This window comes from Notamacropus eugenii, chromosome 4, assembly GCF_028372415.1.
Source record: "Notamacropus eugenii isolate mMacEug1 chromosome 4, mMacEug1.pri_v2, whole genome shotgun sequence".
Classification (NCBI taxonomy): Eukaryota; Metazoa; Chordata; class Mammalia; order Diprotodontia; family Macropodidae; genus Notamacropus; species Notamacropus eugenii.
In genome coordinates, this window is record NC_092875.1 from 121871512 (window position 1) to 121891282 (window position 19771).

Sequence of the window (19771 nt, forward strand, 5' to 3'; positions counted from 1 at the left end):
TCTTATACCTTTCAAATCCTTCTGTGTTCTCAGTGCCCAAGACCCTGAGCAGCTGGAAGCACAGCCTGATCCACAGGGTTGCCCTAAGGCCCCATAGATCACACAGGGAAAGCTGCCCTGGAATAATTTCACTGCTCTGCCACAAAGAAGTCTCTTGTGGTTTACTCTGTTTCTCTTCCTCCTAAGATACAGCTCTGCAGTATCAGTAGGATGGGTCAGTCCCATAAACATCAGCCCCAAAGCTCTGCTTGCTTTAGCTCTCACTTCATTTAGGGAGAGGCCAATGCAGTCCTACAGGATGGTGCTGCCACGGTGTAGCTGCCCTGGCTTCACTACTTGTTCGACTGCCATTGTCTGTTTTCTCTTCCAGACTTCTTACTTTAAAGAAGACATAGGGAGACCAATAGTGTCAGAAGTAGAAGAGAGATCAAGAAGCATGAAGACTGAGGAAAGCCCAGAGAATTTATCAGTTGAGAAGTCTTTTCTCATTTTCTTCACCATTTTTCCCCATACATTTCAACATGCAGGTCCAAGCCCTGTGCTCATATACTCTTTGCTCTGGTGGTGCATGAAATCCAGTTTGAAGAATGGGGTGATGTCCTGAAGGTAGGGTACGATGATCAGGAGGTCTGTGGACAGACATCTAAGACTCATCTACTATATACTGTAGCTGGATATCATAGGAATGAATGAGATTACCAAAGGAGAGAGTATAAAGAGAGAAGGGAAGGGGGCCAAGGAAAGATCCTTGGAGAACACCCATATGAAAGGTCATGATAAGGGACCAGTAAAGACAGAAGACTCAATTAGAGAGGTAGGAGGAGAACCAGGAGAGTATGGTATTGCTAAGCAGAGGGAGGAGAAGTCACTTAGTAGGAAGAGGTGATAAATAGAATAAAAAGATGTAGAGAGGTCAAAGAGGACAAGGACAGACCAAAGGCCATTGGATTTAGTGACTATAGTCATTGGTATAATGGAACCTTAAGGAATTTATGACTTTTAATGATGTTACTGGTTCCCAGCACATGAGCAAAGGGATCCTAAGCAAAATCACCTAAGGAAATTTCCATCCCTGAACTGGATGACCATCCCTTATAAAGTTCAGCTAAAGGAACTAGGGATGTTCAGCTTGCTCTTGACTTCTTTTCCAGCTCCAAGATTCTGTGGTTCCCTGTAAACTAGTTACACATTTAGAGGTGGAGTGAAGACCAGAAGCTGAAGTGGGAAGAGAAATTTATCTTAGGATAAGATTAGAGGGCACATGAGAAGTTGTTAGCTTCAATTTTTTTTTTTTTAGTAAATAGCATTTTATTTTTTCCATTTACTATGTAAAAGTAGTTTTCAACATTCATTTTTTATAAGCTTTTGAGTTCCAAATTTTTTTCTCTCCTTTTCTTCCTCCCCATCCCCACCCCAAGAGAGCAAGCAGTCTGATATAGGTTATACATGTATGATCATATTAATCATATTTCCATATTTGTCATGTTGTGAAAGAAGAATCAGAACAAAAAGGAAAAATCATGAGAAAGAAAAAACAAAAACAAGTGAAAATAGTATGCTTCAATCTGCATGCAGCACAGCTCTTTCTCTGGATATGGATAACATTTTCCATCATGGGTCTTTTGGATTTGTCTTGGATCATTGTGTTGCTGAGAAAAGCTAAGACTGTCTTAGTGTTGCTATTACTGTGTACAATGTTCTCCTGGTTCTGCTCACTTCACTCAGTATCAGTTCATGTAAACCTTTCCATGTTTTCTGAAATCTGCCTGCTCATCGTTTCTTATAGCACAATAAATATTCCATTACATTCACATACCACAACTCATTCAGCCATTTCCCAGTTGATGGGCATCCCTTCAATTTCCAGTTTTTTTCACCACAAAAATTAGCTTCAGTTTTTTGAAGGGCTACCATATGAAATATAGGTGAAATTTATTATGTAGATCTTGAAGTCATAGAGACAAGGTAGATTTTTTTCAAAATGAGATATAACATGTAGCAATGACAGCTGTCTGACAATGGAGTGGAATATCTCTGGAGTTAGTGAGCTTCCAGTCACTGGAGATATGGAAGCAAAGGTCAATTTATCATCTGCCCAGGATGTTGCTAGAGAAGATTCATGCTTCCAGTAATGCTTGTGCTAAATGACCTTTAAAAGCCTTTCCATCTCTGGGATTCTGGTATCTTAATCCTACCTAATTATGTAGAAGTTAATTCACTCATTTATTCATTTAATAATTCAATGGAGGTTTAGTACATGCTTGTTTCGTACAAGAGCTTGTGCTAAGGATCTCTTAGTGCTTGTTTTGTTTTATTTATTTATTTTTCTCTGTCCCTGTGGCTTCATCAGTGTAGTGAACTGGTGTGAAACTTCCTCTATCAATGTAGATCATCAACTTGTCTGTAACTTAGAGCCTTAGAGAGTTGCCTGAGGCAATTAAGAGGTTAATGACTTTCCTAGGGTCACGCTGCTGTTACTTTTCCGATTCAGGTCTTAAAACTGGGGCTTCTTACTGCAAGACTGGCCCCTTATCCACTTACACCAGTCTGCCTTTTTGCTGTTTTACTTAGAGGGGAAAAGGAGAAAAGGACAGAGATGACCAGGCAAAGCCATGTGATTGTTCCTCCTGGGACTTATGTAACTGATGCAGTCATCCTTTGTATTAAAATCTGTCCCTGGTTTGCTGGGAAGGCTCCAACTGATAATATAAAACCCAGTTTGCTAGAGTGAGCATAATGCAAATCATTTTCCATGGTGGGTTAAATGGCAAAGGAGAGGAGAGACTCTGGGAAAGGGAGGAAGGATGCCCAGTCAGTCAAGAAATGAGCAGATGCGGCAGAGACCTTGTGATTTCATGACAATCTCTCTTCTGACTGCAGAGCAACGACTGACTTGGAAGCAAATGTTAAAAAGACCAACCCAACCTCAGGAAAGATCGATAAACAGAGGGAGTCGTCAAAGGGAAAAAAAGCCACGTATTTGGTGGTTGGGGGCAATTTCGATAAATTGCTCCTGTGTAGAAATATTGAATGTTAGAGCTAGAGGGGACTTTACATCCAGGTAGACCAAGGTCCTCATCTTACAGAGGAGGAAACTGAGGGCCCCCTCAATTCTGTAGAATGTAGAATTTTCATGTATAGGTTAGAATAGATGGTAGCTCTCTATTTCTTTTCCAGCTCCAAGATTCTATGGTTCTCTGTATACTGCCTCAGGTTACACATTTAGAGGTAGAGGGAAGACCAGAAGCTGAACTGGGAATAGACGTTTATCTTAGGATCCCTCAGCCTTCACATTCTGTACTGTTTACTTCAGTTGGTTGGGAACCTGTCCTACTCCAATGTTGGTAGTCGTCCTTTGTTTTTAACATTGCTACATCAGAGTCAAGGCATGTTGCTTCTGACTGTGGCTGATCAGACCCATATGAGCTTGGAAGACTGTACCTCAGGTACCTCGGAAGGTTCTACCACTGGTCCACATAAACATTTAGAATGGAGATGTCTCTAAATTTTCACATCTTATTTTTCTTTTGAGCTACTGCAATTTTGTTTCACTCATAGAGCATAGCACCTGTTTTGATAAGGGCATGCCATGCTGGGCAATCCTTTGCCAGTCTTCCACAACTCAGTTGATTGCAAAGCTCTTCAGAGAGACCTTGAGAGTATCCTTGTATCACTTCTTTTGACCTCCATGTGAGTACTTGCCTTGCATGAGTTCTCTGTAAAATAGTCTTTTACACAAACATGTGTTTGGCTTTTGAACATCAGAACTGCACTCTCTGCAGGAGAGTTTGAGGGCTTGGCAGTTTAGTTCGAGAAAGAACTTCAGTGTCCAATGCCTTGTCTTGCCAGGTAATCTTCAGAATCTTCCTAAAGCAATTCAAATGGAAGCGATTCAGTTTCCTGTCATGGTGCTGGTGTACTGACCAAGTTCACAGGCATACAACAATGAGGTCAGCACAATGGCTCTGTACACTTTCAGTGCAGTCTCTTCTTTCCCACACTTTCCTTCAAAGCCTCCCAAACACGGAGCTAGCTCTGGGAATACATGCATGAAACTCATCATCTATGTGTACATTCCTGGAAAGTATGTTACCAAAGTAAGTGAACTTATCTACAGCATTCAAAATTTCTTCATTTGCTGTAACTGATGGTTCCATGTATTAATGGTATGGTACCCCAATATACTTGGTTCTCAAATACACACTTCTCTGTCTCCCCATCAAACCTGCTCCCAGATCCTTCTTTTTCACTCTTATAGAATCATAGACTATTATGAGAGCTAGAAGTGACCCTCATCTAAGCCAAACCTCTTATTTTGTAGAGGTCTGGAGAAGATAAATGACTTAGTTGAGGTCATAGTACTAGCTAATGAAAAAGCATCAAATTGAATTCAGATTTCCTAACTTATGGTCCAGGATTCTATCAACTGCTCTTCACTGCCTGTTTTCTTTTGACAACTACAGGAATAAACACTTCCATATAATTCCATAAATCTGGACCTAAATGTTAATGGTGAACATGATATCATTCTTTTAAGATGTTTTCTGCCTATGTAAGAGATTGATATACATATAGCATGTCTAACTGTTGAGATAGGTGGTTCTGGGCAGGCATAGATAGACGTATTTTGCTTATTCTTCAAGAGAGAGACCATGATTCTTGGCTTGAGGTGAGCAGGAGAAGGGACTATAAAGCCAGACCCTCCATTCTCCTCTGAGAGTACCAATTATATGGATCTGTCCTTTAAATATTACTGATCTAGGAGTATGATTCTTTTGTTCAAAAACATCAAAGTTGCTAGCATCCTCAATTGTTCTTCCTTAATTTATGAGGAGGATAACTCAAGCTTTCACCCAGAGGCTTGATGGCCATCAGCCAGCCCCTACCCTTCATCACCTTATGATTACTGCAATAGCTTGCTGGTCAGTCTTCTTGCCACATCTCTCTAGTCCATCCACTTAGCTGTCTTCCCAAAGTATAGATCTGACCATGTCACATTTTTAGTAAATAAACTCCATTGGTTCCCTATTAGCTCTTGCATCAAATACAAAATTCTCTATTTGATATTCAAATCCTTTCATAACCTGCCCTCTTCCTTTTCAGACTGTTTATACCTTATCCCATGATTTCCACTTATGCAGTGATCTATTGACAGTGGCCTCCTTGCCTCCTTGCTGTGCCTTTACTAAGACACTCTGTTTTCTCATCTAAACATTTTTTCTGGCTGTCCCTCATGAATTTTCTTTCCTCACCTCTCCCTCCTGGCTTCCGGGACTTCCTTCATGTCCCAGCTTAAATCTCATCTTCTATAGGAAGCCTTTTTTAAAACAATCCTTCTTAATTTTAGGGCTTTCCCAATGTTTATTATAACTATCCAAACTGTAGCTTATTTGAACATAATTGTTTGCATATTGCCCTCTCCATTATATTGTAAATTCCTTGAGAGCAGGGATTGTCTTTTTACCTTTCTTTGTATCCCTAAGGCTTAGCACAGTACCTGCCTGTAGTGGACCCTTAATAAACGTTTATTGGCTGACAGATTCTTTCCCAACAAATGCTACAGAAGACCTTCATAAATGGTGAATAGCAAGTAAGCCCACTTATCCAATCAGATAACAAACAGCAAAAGTTCGACAGATTAGAATATACCAGAAAATACACGAGAATGAATGGGATCTTTAGATGAGAGTGAGGTACAATCTCATTGAACCAAGAAAGAAGCCCCAATATCATCTAAGGGGAAAATCTCCAGTCTAAGGAGGCAAGCTAGAAGTCAGAGGCATGTTGAAGATCTGGCTTCCCCTAAGTGTCTATCTTTCATAGTCTGTCTCTGTATCATCCCTTATCTGAAGTTGGTCAGCAAGAGATTCTGTAACCACATATGGCTCTTTCAAAAGTGGAATGAAGAATGCTGCTTTCTAAAGCTCTTGCCCCAACTCTGCCCCTCTGGTGATCATGCAGGGTGGTGTCAGGATTCTCTTCATCAGAATGGAATACCATTCCACATCACACAGCAGCAAGCATAGGGTTGCCCTTCCCCAATCCAGCTTGGTTGAAATTTGGGTTTTGTGTGTGTGTCTGTCCTTCATTGCCGAAGAAGACCATGCCATCAGGGAAATAATGACATGACTTGCACTTGACTTTGAGTGAGGGAGGGCTGTGCAGCTCACCAGCCTCACTTCTCCTCCAGAGCCATCTGAATCCAGAGACCTGATATTCATCAGGATGACTGGAGATGACCCAGGATGAGGCAGTTGGGGTTAAGTGACTTGCCCAAGGTCACACAGCTAGTATCAAGTGTCTGAGGTGAGATTTGAACTCAAGTCCTCCTGACTCCTGCACTGGTGTTCTATCCACTGCACCACCTAGCTGCCCCCTAAATTTAGGTTACACTTGTAATAAGAAAGATCAAAATATAGGGGCCATCGAAAAAAAAAAGATGAAACATTTGACAATGTAGGAGAGGCAGTATGGTGCAGTGGAAAGAATGATGAATTAGGAGTCAGAAGCTTAATGGTCAACCTGCTTTTGCTTTTTCTTTATCTGTGGGACCTTCAGAAAACTGCTCTGTGAATCTCAAGGGTTAGACTAATGGCTTCTAAGGTCTTTTTTAGTTTTAAATCCATTCTCCTATGATTGCTAGGCATTTAGCATTTACATTTAGCAATTAGCAATTTAGTACAACTTACCTTCTCAGTTTTATTAGCCATTAGTCCATCACACACTCTTTGGTCCATCTAAACTGGTTTCCTTGTTGTTCCTCATATACAAAACTCCATCTCTCATCTCCTTAACCTTGTGTAAGTTGTCTACCACATTAGGAATGCACTCATTTCTTTCTCTTAAATCCCTAACTTCCTTTAAAGCTCAGCTGCAGCATTACCTGCTGTATGTCAAATCATCAAGCATTTAGGAAACACTATGTGCCAAGTACTGTGCTGAGCCCTTCCTCAACACTCCTAGCTGCTAATGCCTTTCTCTCCCAATTACCTTATATTTTTGTATTTATTTTACCTAAAATTTATATGTAATCATGTATGTACATATAATTTTTTAAATATACTATAAACTATTGGGATTAGGGACCATTTCATTTTGTCTTTTATCCCCAGTGCCTACCACAGTTCTTGGAACAGAGTAGGCACTTAATAAATGCTTGTGGACTGATTGAATGATTGACCTCCATCTTGGCGCTAACTGCGCATTCAAAGAACCTTTGAATGCTAAAGCTGAAAGGGAACTTAGGCCTCATCTAATCCAACCCTCTCATTTTACAGATAGAGAAGTTAAATGACTTGTCTAAGGTCATGTACAATTAATGTTCAGTCATTTCAGTCATGTTTGACTCTTCCTGACCCTAGTTGGGATTTTCTTGGCAAAGATACTAGAGGGATTTTCTATTTCCTTCTCCAGCTCACTTGACAGATGAGGAAACTGAGGCAAACAGGGTTAAGTGGCCTGTCCAGGGTCACACAGCTAGTAAGTGTCTGAGGACAGATTTGAACTCAGGGAGATGAGTCTCCTTGACTCCCGACATGGAATTCTATCCACTGCACCACATAGCTGCAGTTAATAGCAAAGCATAAACTCCCATGTTCCTTGATTTCTCGTGTTCAGTATTCTCTTTTGCTTACCTCATTGCCTCTCATCATTTCAAAGAGCTGCAATATGTAGGTACAAATGAGTGTCATATGATTTTAGGGTTGAAAGGGACAGTAGACATCATCTAATTCATCATTTTTTTCACAGATGAGGAAATTGAGGTGCACAAAAATTCAGTTAGGTAATGAAGTGGATAATGATTTGGCCTCAGACACTTACTGACTGTGTGATCCTGGGCAAGTCATTCAATATCTGTCTCAGCTTCCTCATGTACAAAAGGGGTAATAATGGCACCTATCTCTTAGGGCTGTGAGGATTAAATGGGATAATATTTGTTAAGATAGACGGTGGCCAAGAGCCAAGTACCAATACTAGAACCTGGGTCTATTGACTTCTTGTCCTACATTCTTTAAGAAAAACAAGATAAAATCCATGTCTTTTGTTTTGTTTCCTATGGACATTTTCAATATTTTCCCCTCTTTTATCATAAAGGAAAAACAGTTAAGCCAAATCAGATGACACAGTGACTTTCCCTGCCGGTTTTGAGACATTCAACACCCTTGGTCCCCCACTTCTCTACCTGGAGAAGGGAGGTGTATCACATACCCTTTTCTATCATACCTCAAGACCAGGACAATTTTAGCAAATTAAAATGGAGCTTTTTTCCCTGCCCTCTTTCAGGTAGGAAGATTGGAACATACTTCCCAGCTATTTTGTAAAAACTGTCTGGTTGAAAGTTGCTATGATACCATCTTGCAGAGAGCTATCTACTCATTAGTACAGGGCAAGAAATAAGGCATGCTGACATGTGGATTGCGTTTATTTAGCTGTCTGGGGGAAGGGTAGCCTGATAGCATCTTTAAAAAATTTTGAACTTGGAAAAATGTCCAACGATGATTCCCTGATGTTTCGGAAGTTGTAACAACTGATTGATTATTCTTTATCTCCAAACTGTCCCTTGCTCCATCATGCTCTATAATGTATAGATAGCTATAACCCTGATCACCTCACTTCACAATAGCATAATTAAATCGTTATAAGTGTACACCTCTCATAAAATTGCATAATAGTGTTGTTTATCACTTCTTTGCTTATTTGTATAAATTGTTCCCATGGAATTAATAATAATAGCTGACATTTATATAGCACCATATGCCAAACCTATGAGGCAAATATTCCATGAATTATTATCCCCAGTTTTACAGGTGAGGAAACTGAGGCTCAGAGAGGAGAAACATCTCCCTCAGGGCCATGTAGCTAGTAAACTTGTTAGGGAGCTTGATTCCAGGGATGGACCTGGAATGTAATATAGTATAAGCCAGATAAAGTGTACACTAGAACAGAGCAGTCAGCTTCCTGAGTGTGGCTAAATCAGACGAAAATACCAGAGGGAACTATTTAATAAAATAAATAAAAATGCGATACAACATAGTGTGAATATGTAGTTTTCCAAGTCCATATGCAGTCAGTGGGGATCCTTACATATGATTTAATGACCCGCATTTCTATTTGAGTTTGACACCATGGATCTAAAACCTGAACTTAGAACTTTCAGCATAGTACACCACAGTGAAATGCACAAGCAACTGAGGCATAAAATCTGATTGAGAGAACACCTGTGAATAATTCCTTGTTTCCTTCCTGCACCCATGACTGCAAACTGGAGGAAGAAGATCCAAGGCATTCATTTATGCAACAGACATTTATTAAGCACTAACTAGGTAGGTAGTGTGGGTAGGTGCTGGGGACTCTCCGTCTGCCTGTCTGTCTCTCTTCTCTCCGTCTCTTTCTCTCAGACTCTGTCTCTATTTGGCTCTCTGTGTCTATCTCTCTATTTGTCTCTCTCCCTTCTGTTGGCATGTGTACATGCATGCATGCGTACACACACACACATACACATACACACACACACTCTGCCTTCAAGGAGCTTTCAGAGGGTAATAACACGTATCCTAAATTTAATCAACAAATGTTCACAAAATAAATACAAAAATATTTCAGGGGGCAAGGACACACAACTAGGGGCTTGTGTTTGATCTTGTGTAGGAGAAAGCATTTGAACTGAACCTTAACAGAGACTTGGGCTTCTCAGAGACTGAGGTGAGGAGGGGGTGCACTCTAGACATAAGGAAGAGGTCTGTGCCAAGGCAGAGGCATGAGATGTAGCACCCTAAATGGGGAACAGTGAGCAGATCATTTTGGTTGTCTGGTAGAGTGTATGAAGAGGAGTAATGTCAAGTCTGGAAAAGTGGGTGGGATAGAGGCAGATTTATGAAGGATTTTGTATCTGATCCTTGAGCAGAAAGGGAGCTATAGAAGCTTCTTGATCATGGTCAGATCAATGGTTTAGGAATTTCCCTTTGGTTGCAGAGTGGAGGATAGATTGCAGAAAGGAGAGACTGGAGGTAGAGAGACCCATTAGGAGACTATTGTAATGGTCCAGGTGATAGGTGATGAGGGCTTGAACTAAAAGTGGTGGCTGTGTGAGAGGAAGGAAGAGGAAGAACTAAAGGGATTGCATGGAGGTAGAATAAACCAGACTTGGTAACTGAGTTGAGGTTGAGTGTAATGGAGAAAGAAGAGTGGAAGGTGACATAGGGATTGTGAACCAGTGTGTCTGAAAGTATGGTGGGGCCTTCAGAAATAAACGAGTTAGGAAGTGAAGTATGTTGGGTGCGGGTGGGGCAAGGGTGTAGATGAAGTCTGCTTTGGCCATGTCAAATTTGAGAGGCCTATAGAATATTTGATTTGAAATGGTGGTGTAAGACTGAAGGCTGGTGAAAACATTATGGTTGGAAGCATGGTCCTGAGAATGTCACTTTGGTACAGTGGTAAGAGTGTTAACTGTGGTTGGAGGACTTGAGTTCAAATCCAGTCTCAGATTATTATGAAGGACTTTGAGCAAGACACCTAACTTCTCTTGGCCTCAGTTTTCTCATCTGTAAAATGAAGGAGTTGGATCAGATGACCTCTGAGTTTCCTTCAAACATTAACACTATGATCTTGTGATCTACAAAGTGAGAGAAATGATTATTAAATAACCAATTATTGAGGAGATCCAGGATTCTTTCCCTTCCTATCTCCTCATTTTCTACTAGAACAAATCAACATACCAAGGATGTTGCTGATAATGAGATTGGACTTTCTCCTCAATCTTGTTCAGATCCCATCCAAGTGGGGAAGTCCATTCTGTTCCACTCAAGCTTGAGTGGTTGTGGTAGTGGTGGGAGATCCTTTGTTTAGACTGAGAGTAAAAGTGACATAATTAAAGTCTCTGAAACTTAACCACTCATTAGGATAGGTCCACCTATCATAAGATTCATTCTTCTCATTAACCGTTAACCAACCATAGTTGATTGCCCCCTGCCAGGGATACCCACTCTTCTAAGAGCATATAATCATCAAGAAACTACCATAATCTGTCTTTGGTCCATGACAGGTGGCCAAATGACCATTCTTTTATTATTTACTCACTAGCCATAATTAATACAATGATTAATTTCCCAGAAATTATCTCTCAAACTTTTTATATGTCACAATGGAGACAATAGTTGAATGCATGGGAGCGAATGAGATCATTAGGAGAGAGGGAGGGTTGAGAAAGGAGAGAATAGACATGGATGAGGATCCAGCCCATAGGAGCCTAAGAAGGAATGTCCAGACAGGTAGGAGTGCTGTGATTGTATTGCCAAACTTTCTCATCTCTGTGCTCTCTGCCATGATCTCTCTGTCTGACCCTGAAATGTGCAGGTTTCTTATGATGTTCAAGATAGGACAGAGAGAGTGTGATATAATGAAGAGAGGTCTGGACCTGAAGTCAGATAAGACCTAGGTTTGAATCTCAGCTTTAATACTTAATAGTTGGGACCCTGGAAAAGTCACTTAACTAATCTCTTGGAGGGGTAGTGGATAGGGCACTGGGCCTGGAATCAGGAAGACTCATCTTCTTGAGTTCTATTCTGGCCTCAGATACTTACTAGATGTGTGACCCTGGGAAAGTCACTTAGTTGCTGCCTGCCTCAGTTTCCTTATCTGTAATGAACTGGAGGAGGAAATGGCAAAGCACTCTGGTATTTTTGCCAAGAAAACCCCAAATGGGATCACAAAGTGTTGGACATAATTGAACAACAACTTTTTGGAACCTTAAATTCTTCATTTGTAAAATGAGCATGAAAATATTGGTACTCACTACCTCACATGGTGGTAAGGAGGAAAATGATATGGGAACCTTCTAAGACCATTGAATATGGGTGATTGTTAGCATGGTATTCAGCACTCAGGTAGGTGTCTCATTCACCTCCTCTGGCTATGCTCCTAAATGCCTCTATGTCTTTGCAATGCTTTCCTCCTTCCCTCAGAAATAGGAGCTAGAATTCTCCTTGGCAAAGGCCAACATCTGTGCTTCTCTCCTTCCCAGGCTTGCCCTCTCCTGACAGTGGGAATGGGCATTTAAAAAACTGAAGTCAATACAAATTAATCTGTTTTGGAGAACTGGGGGCAGGGATTTACTTGATATCTCTAGAGATCACTTAGAAATGTCCACTGGGGTATTCAATAGCTGGAGATGGGAATGAATGTTTTAAATTCTTGTTTACAAGTCTTTCTTAGTTTGGTGTTTCTTTGAAAAGCAGCTCTGTTGAGTTTACTATTATTATTTTTAAGGTAAATGAATTCCTCTGAGATCCTTTCTCAAAGAACATGGATAAAATAATAACTGTCTAGGGTTATTAATGGGGAAAGCAGAAATTGCTCTTTGTCAGTGTGCTTGCTGCATCAGTAACTCTCCAAAGACCTGAAGTGGAGGGAAGATGTCAGGTCTGATTGTCCCTTTTATTTGAGACACCCATTCCTAAGACCTATTGGGCTGCAGAAGTACTGGGCCCTAGGGACAGAGAGTCAGAAGACATAGATTCAAGTACTGGGTCTACTACTTGTTAGTTGTGTGATCTTGTTTGGGCACAGAAAATCATGCCCCAACACTCCCACTACTTTGGTCTTGGCTTGTAACCTTTTCAAATCGCCATCAGTATAGTAGCTAACCTTGATGCTACGTTCATCCTCATTGAAAGCATTTGACAACATGGAAGAAAACATCATGCTAAAAAGCATGGGAGCAAACACACAGCCCTGTTTCACTCCATTGGTGACTGGGAAGGCACGAGAGCATTGTCCACTATCCAGAACCTGGGCAAACATGCCATCATGAAACTGATGTACAATACTGAAGAACTTATCACTTATCTTGGTAGTGTACTTTCCAGGGATGTACACATTGACAGTGAGGTTGTTGTATGCATTGCCGGAGCTAGGTCAGTGTTTGGGAGACTCCAAAGAAAAATTTGGGAGAGAAGAGGTATTAGACTATCAAGGTTTACAGAGCCGTTGTGCTGACCTCACTGTTGTATGCCTGTGAATGATGGACAGTATACCAGCATTATGCCAGGAAACTGAATCACTTCCATTTGAACTGTCTTAGGAAGATTCTGGACATCACCTGGTAGGATAAGGTACCAGACACTGAGGTCCTTGCTTGAACTAAACTGACAAGTATTCAAACTATGTTTCAGAGAGTGCTACTCTGATGGGTTGGTCTTGTTGTTTGAATGCAAAATGGACACTTGCCAAAAAAGACTATTTTATGAAGAACTGACATGGGGCAGGTGATCACATGGTGGTCAGAAGAAGTGATGCAAGGACACTCTCAAGGTCTCTCTCAAGAACTTTGGATTTGACTGTGTGACATGGGAGACGCTAGTACAGGATCACTCAGCATGGTGTGGTGCGCATCAGAGAGGGTGCTGTGCTCTATGAGCAAAGAATTGAGACAGCACAAGGAAACATAGGATGCGCAAATTTGAAGTATCCACCCCGAAAGTTCACATGGACTATTTGTGACCAATCTTTGGTAGAACATTCCGAGTTCTTATTGGTCTGATCAGCTACAGTTAGACACATCAAAATTTGACTTTATCATGGTGATGTCATTTTGGTCCTCTTTGAGAACGAAGGACAATAACCAACAATTCCCTTGTAAGATCACAGCTTTAAAATTAAGGGACCTTGGAAGCTATCAAATCCATATCCCCTCCATTTTATAGATGAGTAAACTGAGGCCCATGGAGATAAAATGATTTGCCCAAAGTCCTGTACACAGTGAGTGTCAAAGTTACTATTTGAATTCAGATCAGTGGTCTTCCAACTTTTTTTTGTGGAGACTTTTTTTTCAGTGCCTCATTACTTTTTTAAAATTTATTTTTTTTCTACAATCACTTTCATATCTTAGATTTTTTTTCCTGCTCCCTTCCCCACCCCCCTCCCTGAGATAGTATGTAGTCTTATATAGGTTCTACACATACATTCTTATTAAATACATTTTCACCTTATTCATGTTGCATAGAAGAATTAAAATGAATGGGAGAAACCATGAAAACAAAACAAAACATAACACAAGAGAAAATGGTTTGCTTCTTTCTGTGATCCAATTCCATGGTTCTTTTTCTGGATGTGAAAGGCATTTTGCCTCAGGAGTCTGTTGGGAACTTTTTAGGTTCTTGCGTTGCTATGAAGGGCTAAGATTACTAGGTGGTTGTTGCTGTGTACAAAGTTCTCCTGATTCTGCTCCTTTCACTCACCATCAGTTCATATAGAGGTCTTCCAGGCCTCTCTGAAGTCTTCCTGTTCATCATTTCTTTTCTTTTTTTTAAACTGTTTTATTGATGCCTTTTATTTTTACATCACAGTTATTTCTAGTTCTGTACCACTGTCCCACCCTCTCCCCTATGAAACCCTTCTTTGTAACAAACAACAAACAAAAAACCTCATTAAACAAGACTACTTGATAGTGGCTCTGATAGTCTCCTTTTGTATATCTCCCTCATACTTTTGTCAAAGGGAGACAACTATGTTCACTTAATTGTTCTCTAGTACCATTTCTTTTTTGCTTTCTCAGTCTCTGAGAGCTCAAGTTCCTTCTTGTGATTTTTCTCCTTTCTATGCAACAGGAATTATTACATTTATATACCAGTTGACTTGTGCTCTACTTTGTTTCCAGCTTTTGTTGAACTTGTTACCACAGAGTCCTGCTGAAACTGTTTTCATCTTTGAACTTCTTGGGGTACATATCTAGTAGAGGGATTTATTTGGTCAAAAAATATGAAGTAATGTCACACATTTGCATAATTCCAAATGGATAGCCAAAATGAATGGATTGATTCACAGCTCTACCAACAGTGTACAAGTATTCCTTTCTTCCCATAACTCCTCTAGCACTATCCTCATTTTTGTTTTCTTAGTCAATTTTCAGCGTGAGAGGTGAAAACTCAGAAAATTTAAAATTTGTATTTCTCTTATTTTCATTGATTTGGAGCAAGTTTCCAAATGGCAATTAATGTAATATAATTTTCAGTTGTCTCAAAAACTGTTCATATCTTGTGATCACTTATCTTTGAGGAATGGCTCTTGGTTATTCTTTTTTTGTATCCTTGAGTGTCAAGATGGTACTGGGAACACAACTGATAGTTCATAAATTCTTCCTGTTGATTCAATTCAGCAAATGTTTATGGAAATAAATCTGATATTAAGCTATATAGAGAGGGAAACTATCAGGACTAAATAGTAACCTTTTGAAACTAGGTGTGAAAGTACTGTTATCCTTGCTGAAACTAGAAGTTGAATCTTATTTCAAGACTATTATCTTCCTTTCATGTAGAAAACTGGTGGAGTTTGCTAATCTTGTCCATGGAGTCCAAAATTTTATGCTTGTGTGTACTTGGATTCATTAGGTGTTATCTTTTGGAGTTTACCCACTCAGAGCAAAATGAGGGTAAGAAACCAGAGACTCCAGCCAATAACTATTGCAATCCAACCATTTTCATCCATTCCATGTTTACAGCACTGGGAAGCCTTAGAGGAGAAATCTACATTAGAGCACTGTGCTATGAATGCTGAGTCTGACACCAGAGAAGGAACTGTTGAGGAATTGTGTGTTTCTGCTAAGCAAGTTGTGTAGAAGGACGTAGACAGGAGGATGAGGCTGCTTCATGGTTGAGATGGGAGGCACCTATCCAGACTGCCCTAGTGCCGCTTGTCCTCTGGAAACCTTGAAAATGACTCTCTGTTCATCATTTCTTATAGCAAAATAATATTCCATTACATTCAAATACCACAACTTGTTCAGTCATTCCCCAATTGATGGGCATCCCCTTGATTTCCGGTTTTTGGCCACCACAAAGAAAGCTGTTATAAATATTTCTGTACATGTGTGACCCTTTCCCATTTTTATGATATCTTTGGGATACAGTCCTATAAGTGATATTGCTGGGTCAAAAGGTATGCACATTTTTGTTGCCCTTTGGGGATGGTTCCAAACTGCTCTCCAGAATGGTTGGATCAGCTCACAGCTCCACTAACAATGAATTAGTGTTCCAACTCTCCCACATCTTCTCCAACATTTATCATCTTCCTGCTTTGTCATGTTAGCCAATCTGATAGGTGTGATGTGGTACCTCAGAGTTGTTTTGATTTGCATTTCTCTAATCAATAGTGATTTAGAGCATTTTTTCATATGACTATAGATATCTTTAATTTCTTTCTCTGAAAACTGCCTGTTCATATCCTTTGACCATTTATCATTTGGGGAATGGCTTGAATTCTTGTAAACTTGACTCCATTCTCTGTATATTTTAGAAATGAGGCCTTTATCACAGACACTAGTTGCAAAAATTCTTTCCCAGTTTTTTGCTTCCCTCCTAATTTTGGTTGCATTGGATTTGTTTGTGAAAAACTTTTTTAATTTAATGTAATCAAAATTATTCATTTTGCACTTCATAATGTTCTTTATCTCTTGTCTAGTCAAAAGTTTCTTCATTCTCCATAAATATGACAAATACACTATTCCTTGCTCCCCTAATTTGTTTATAGTATCATTCTTTATACCTAGATCATGTATCCATTTCAACTTTATTCTTGTGTATGGTGTCAGGCATTGGTCTATGCCCAATTTTTGCACACTGTTATCCAGTTTTCCCAGAAATTTTTATCAAACAGTGAGTTCTTTTCCAGGAAGCTGGGGTCCTTGGGTTTATCAAACAGTAGATTGCTATATTCTTTGACTACTGTGTCTTGAATACCTAACCTATTCCACTGGTCTACCCCTCTGTTTCTTAGCCAGTACCAAATGGTTTTGATAGTTGCTGCTTTATAATATAATTTGAGATCTGGTAGAGCTAGGCCATCTTCCCTAGCATTTCTTTTCATTAGTTCCCTTGATATTCTGGACCTTTTGTTCTTCCAGCTGAATTTTGATGTTATTTTTTCTAGCTCTAGAAAACAGTTATCTGGTAGTTTGATTGATATGGTACTGAGGTGGGAACTTTTTGTTTAGAAACTTATTCCACCTAAACAGATCCGGAACTACTTTTACTTAACAGTCTTGGAGAATTGTCTGGGACATTAAGAGGTTAGAGGACTTGCCCATGGTCACATGGCTAAAATATATTAGATGTAGGTCTTGAACCCAGGTCTTCCTGTCTCCAAAGTCTGACTCTTTATCCCTTATACCAATGGTCTCCTATTCAAAGTCTCTAACTGGGTATGTTATAAACCAAATTCAAGGTGAGAGGATAGGTTGCATTCTAGTCTCCACAATAGCCAGTTCTGAGGCTTTTCTACAACACATACAAACATACCCTTGTTCTCCAATACTCCTCCACTTCATCCATTCCCTTCACTGTGTAAACTCTTTACTTTTCCATTCTGAGCCAGGAAGTAGCCCTTTAAGACCACTATAACTTGCTTGGACAACCAGAGTTGCAGCTGCATGACTGTCATTAGGGGAAGTTCCCCTCCTGCCATATTTCCCCTATACCTCCCAGAATACCTCGTGGCAGTAGTGGGTAGAGCTTTGGAGAGTGAGCTCTATGCTCTGTGGCAATGGCTAGGAGGCAGAGGTCCTACCTTCCCTTTTTGTTTAGAATGAGACAGAGTGAGTGACACAGGATGAACTGGCATAGATGGATTGTAGTTTGAATCACAAATTTCATTATATTATCTTTTTCCCCAAAACCACTCATTTGCCAAACTTCTCTATTACTTTTAGGGCACCAGCATTCTTCTATTTGCTCTGATACACAGGCTTGATGTTTTCAATTCCTCTCTCTCTTATTCCACAGATCTAATTAGCTGACAATACAGTCAATTCTGCTATAATGCAACACCTGTATTTCTAAAAGTCTCTATACTATGCAAAACTGCTCAATAAAAACCTGAGGGCTGATGGGAAAAATGGGGTTAGGGGCACAACAATCAAAAACTTTGTCAGTGATATCCACAAAAAAGATAAAAACCTAATGAAAATGGTAGCATAGTTCCATACATGTTAAATGGTTAATAATTTTTTTTACTTCTCCAACTATTAATCCAAGTTACAAAGCCCATTGGTATTGGACTCTCTTCTTACTGATGGAAGTCAAAATCCTCTGTGTATATGAGGGGCAGAGCAGAGTTGGTGAGAATGGAAGAGAGGAGAAGTTTGCTCTATTCATATTCAGCAGTCTCTTTGAACTCTCTAGAGTCCCTGGAGTTCCCTTAGTCTCTTTGGACTCTGCAATTGCTTTGGGTGCTTCTGACTTTCAGCTTTGAGTGGGATGTACCCCACTTCAGATTACTGAAGGGAAAATAAGACTCTCTGCAACCTTAATTAATTGTCCTTGGAATTAGTTGAGAAAGAGGAAGAATACACCCATTTAGTCCTTCATTCATTCAACAAATGCTTCTAAACACATACTCTTTTCCTCCCTCCCTCCCTTCCTCCCTTTCTCCCTCCTTTCCTTCTTTCCTCTCTTCCTCTCTTCCTTCCTTCCTTCCTTGGTCTTTCTTTTTTCATATACAAGGTGCTACAAATTAAAAAAAACAAAAACCACAATGTCCCTGTCCTCCAGGAACTTACAATTTACTAGGAGGACAATGCACTAGGGGCAGCTAGGTGGTGCAGTGGATAGGATCCTAGGATCAGGAATACTAATCTTCCTGAATTCCAGTATGGCCTCAGACACTGACTAGATATGGGACCTTGGACAAGTCATTTCACCCTGTTTACCTCCTCTTTCCTTGTGTATTAAATAAACTGGAGAAGGAAATGACAAACCACTCCAGTGTCTTTGCCAAGAAAACTCAAAATGGGGCCATGAAGAGTTGGGCACAACTGAATAATGACTGAACAATAAAACAACATTGGGGATGGGGATGAGGAAGGCTAACAATTGAGGATCTCAGGAATGGTCTTGTGTAAAAGATGGCACTTGAGTCGAGTTCGATGGATGTCATCAGTTCTAAGACAAAGATGAGAAAGGAGTCTCCCCTAAGGTTTGGAACTGTTTTCAGAGCTCTCACTCACCTTTTCCTCCCTGGGCCAGCATTGACACCATCCCATGCAAACCTCATTTTCTCTTGTCTTTGGCTCTGGATTATGGACACTTAACAACTTTGGTTTTCCTGTGACAGGGCCCTGGGGGTGGGAATAGATGCTGTATTGTTTTTACTGACATGTCATCTAAACTCCCCTCTGTTTAATTCCGAGTTGAGTGGTGCCAACTCCTAATCTTGTCATTCAGTCAAGGGCATTACAGTATCTGTGCAACAATTGCAGCTTTCCTCTGGCATTTTGTAGCTGAACCTGTGCCAGTACTCCCTGTGAATCACTAGGAAACCATTCCCAGTGCCCAGAACATTAAGTTAAGAAGGAGAGCGATCTCCATAGTAACCACATAGGGTCGGTCAGACTGGTGACATTCCAGATTGACTACCAGTGGTTCATAGCCTGAATTATTGAGATACTGTATTTTACTGCTCAGGTTCTTTTTGGCTTTGGCACCCAGGGTTGGGAGGGAGAAGAAGGGTGAGTTAATTCTGGAAAGGGGAGAATACTCATGGAGTGACTCTAATGTGAATTCTTCCTGATCTGACACAGAGCTTGAAAGTGGCCTATGGAGCCACTTTGGTGGTTTCAGATTGGTGATAGGAGAATGCATTATTTCTAAGAAAAGCATTGGGGGCAGAGCTGGGAAGTCAAATTGCATATTTGTAGATCCATCTGAAAATGTTCTTTTCTGCCAAAAGTTTTAGGCTAAAGTTAAAAATGCATTGTGTTCGGGACTGATGCAGTAGCACCCCC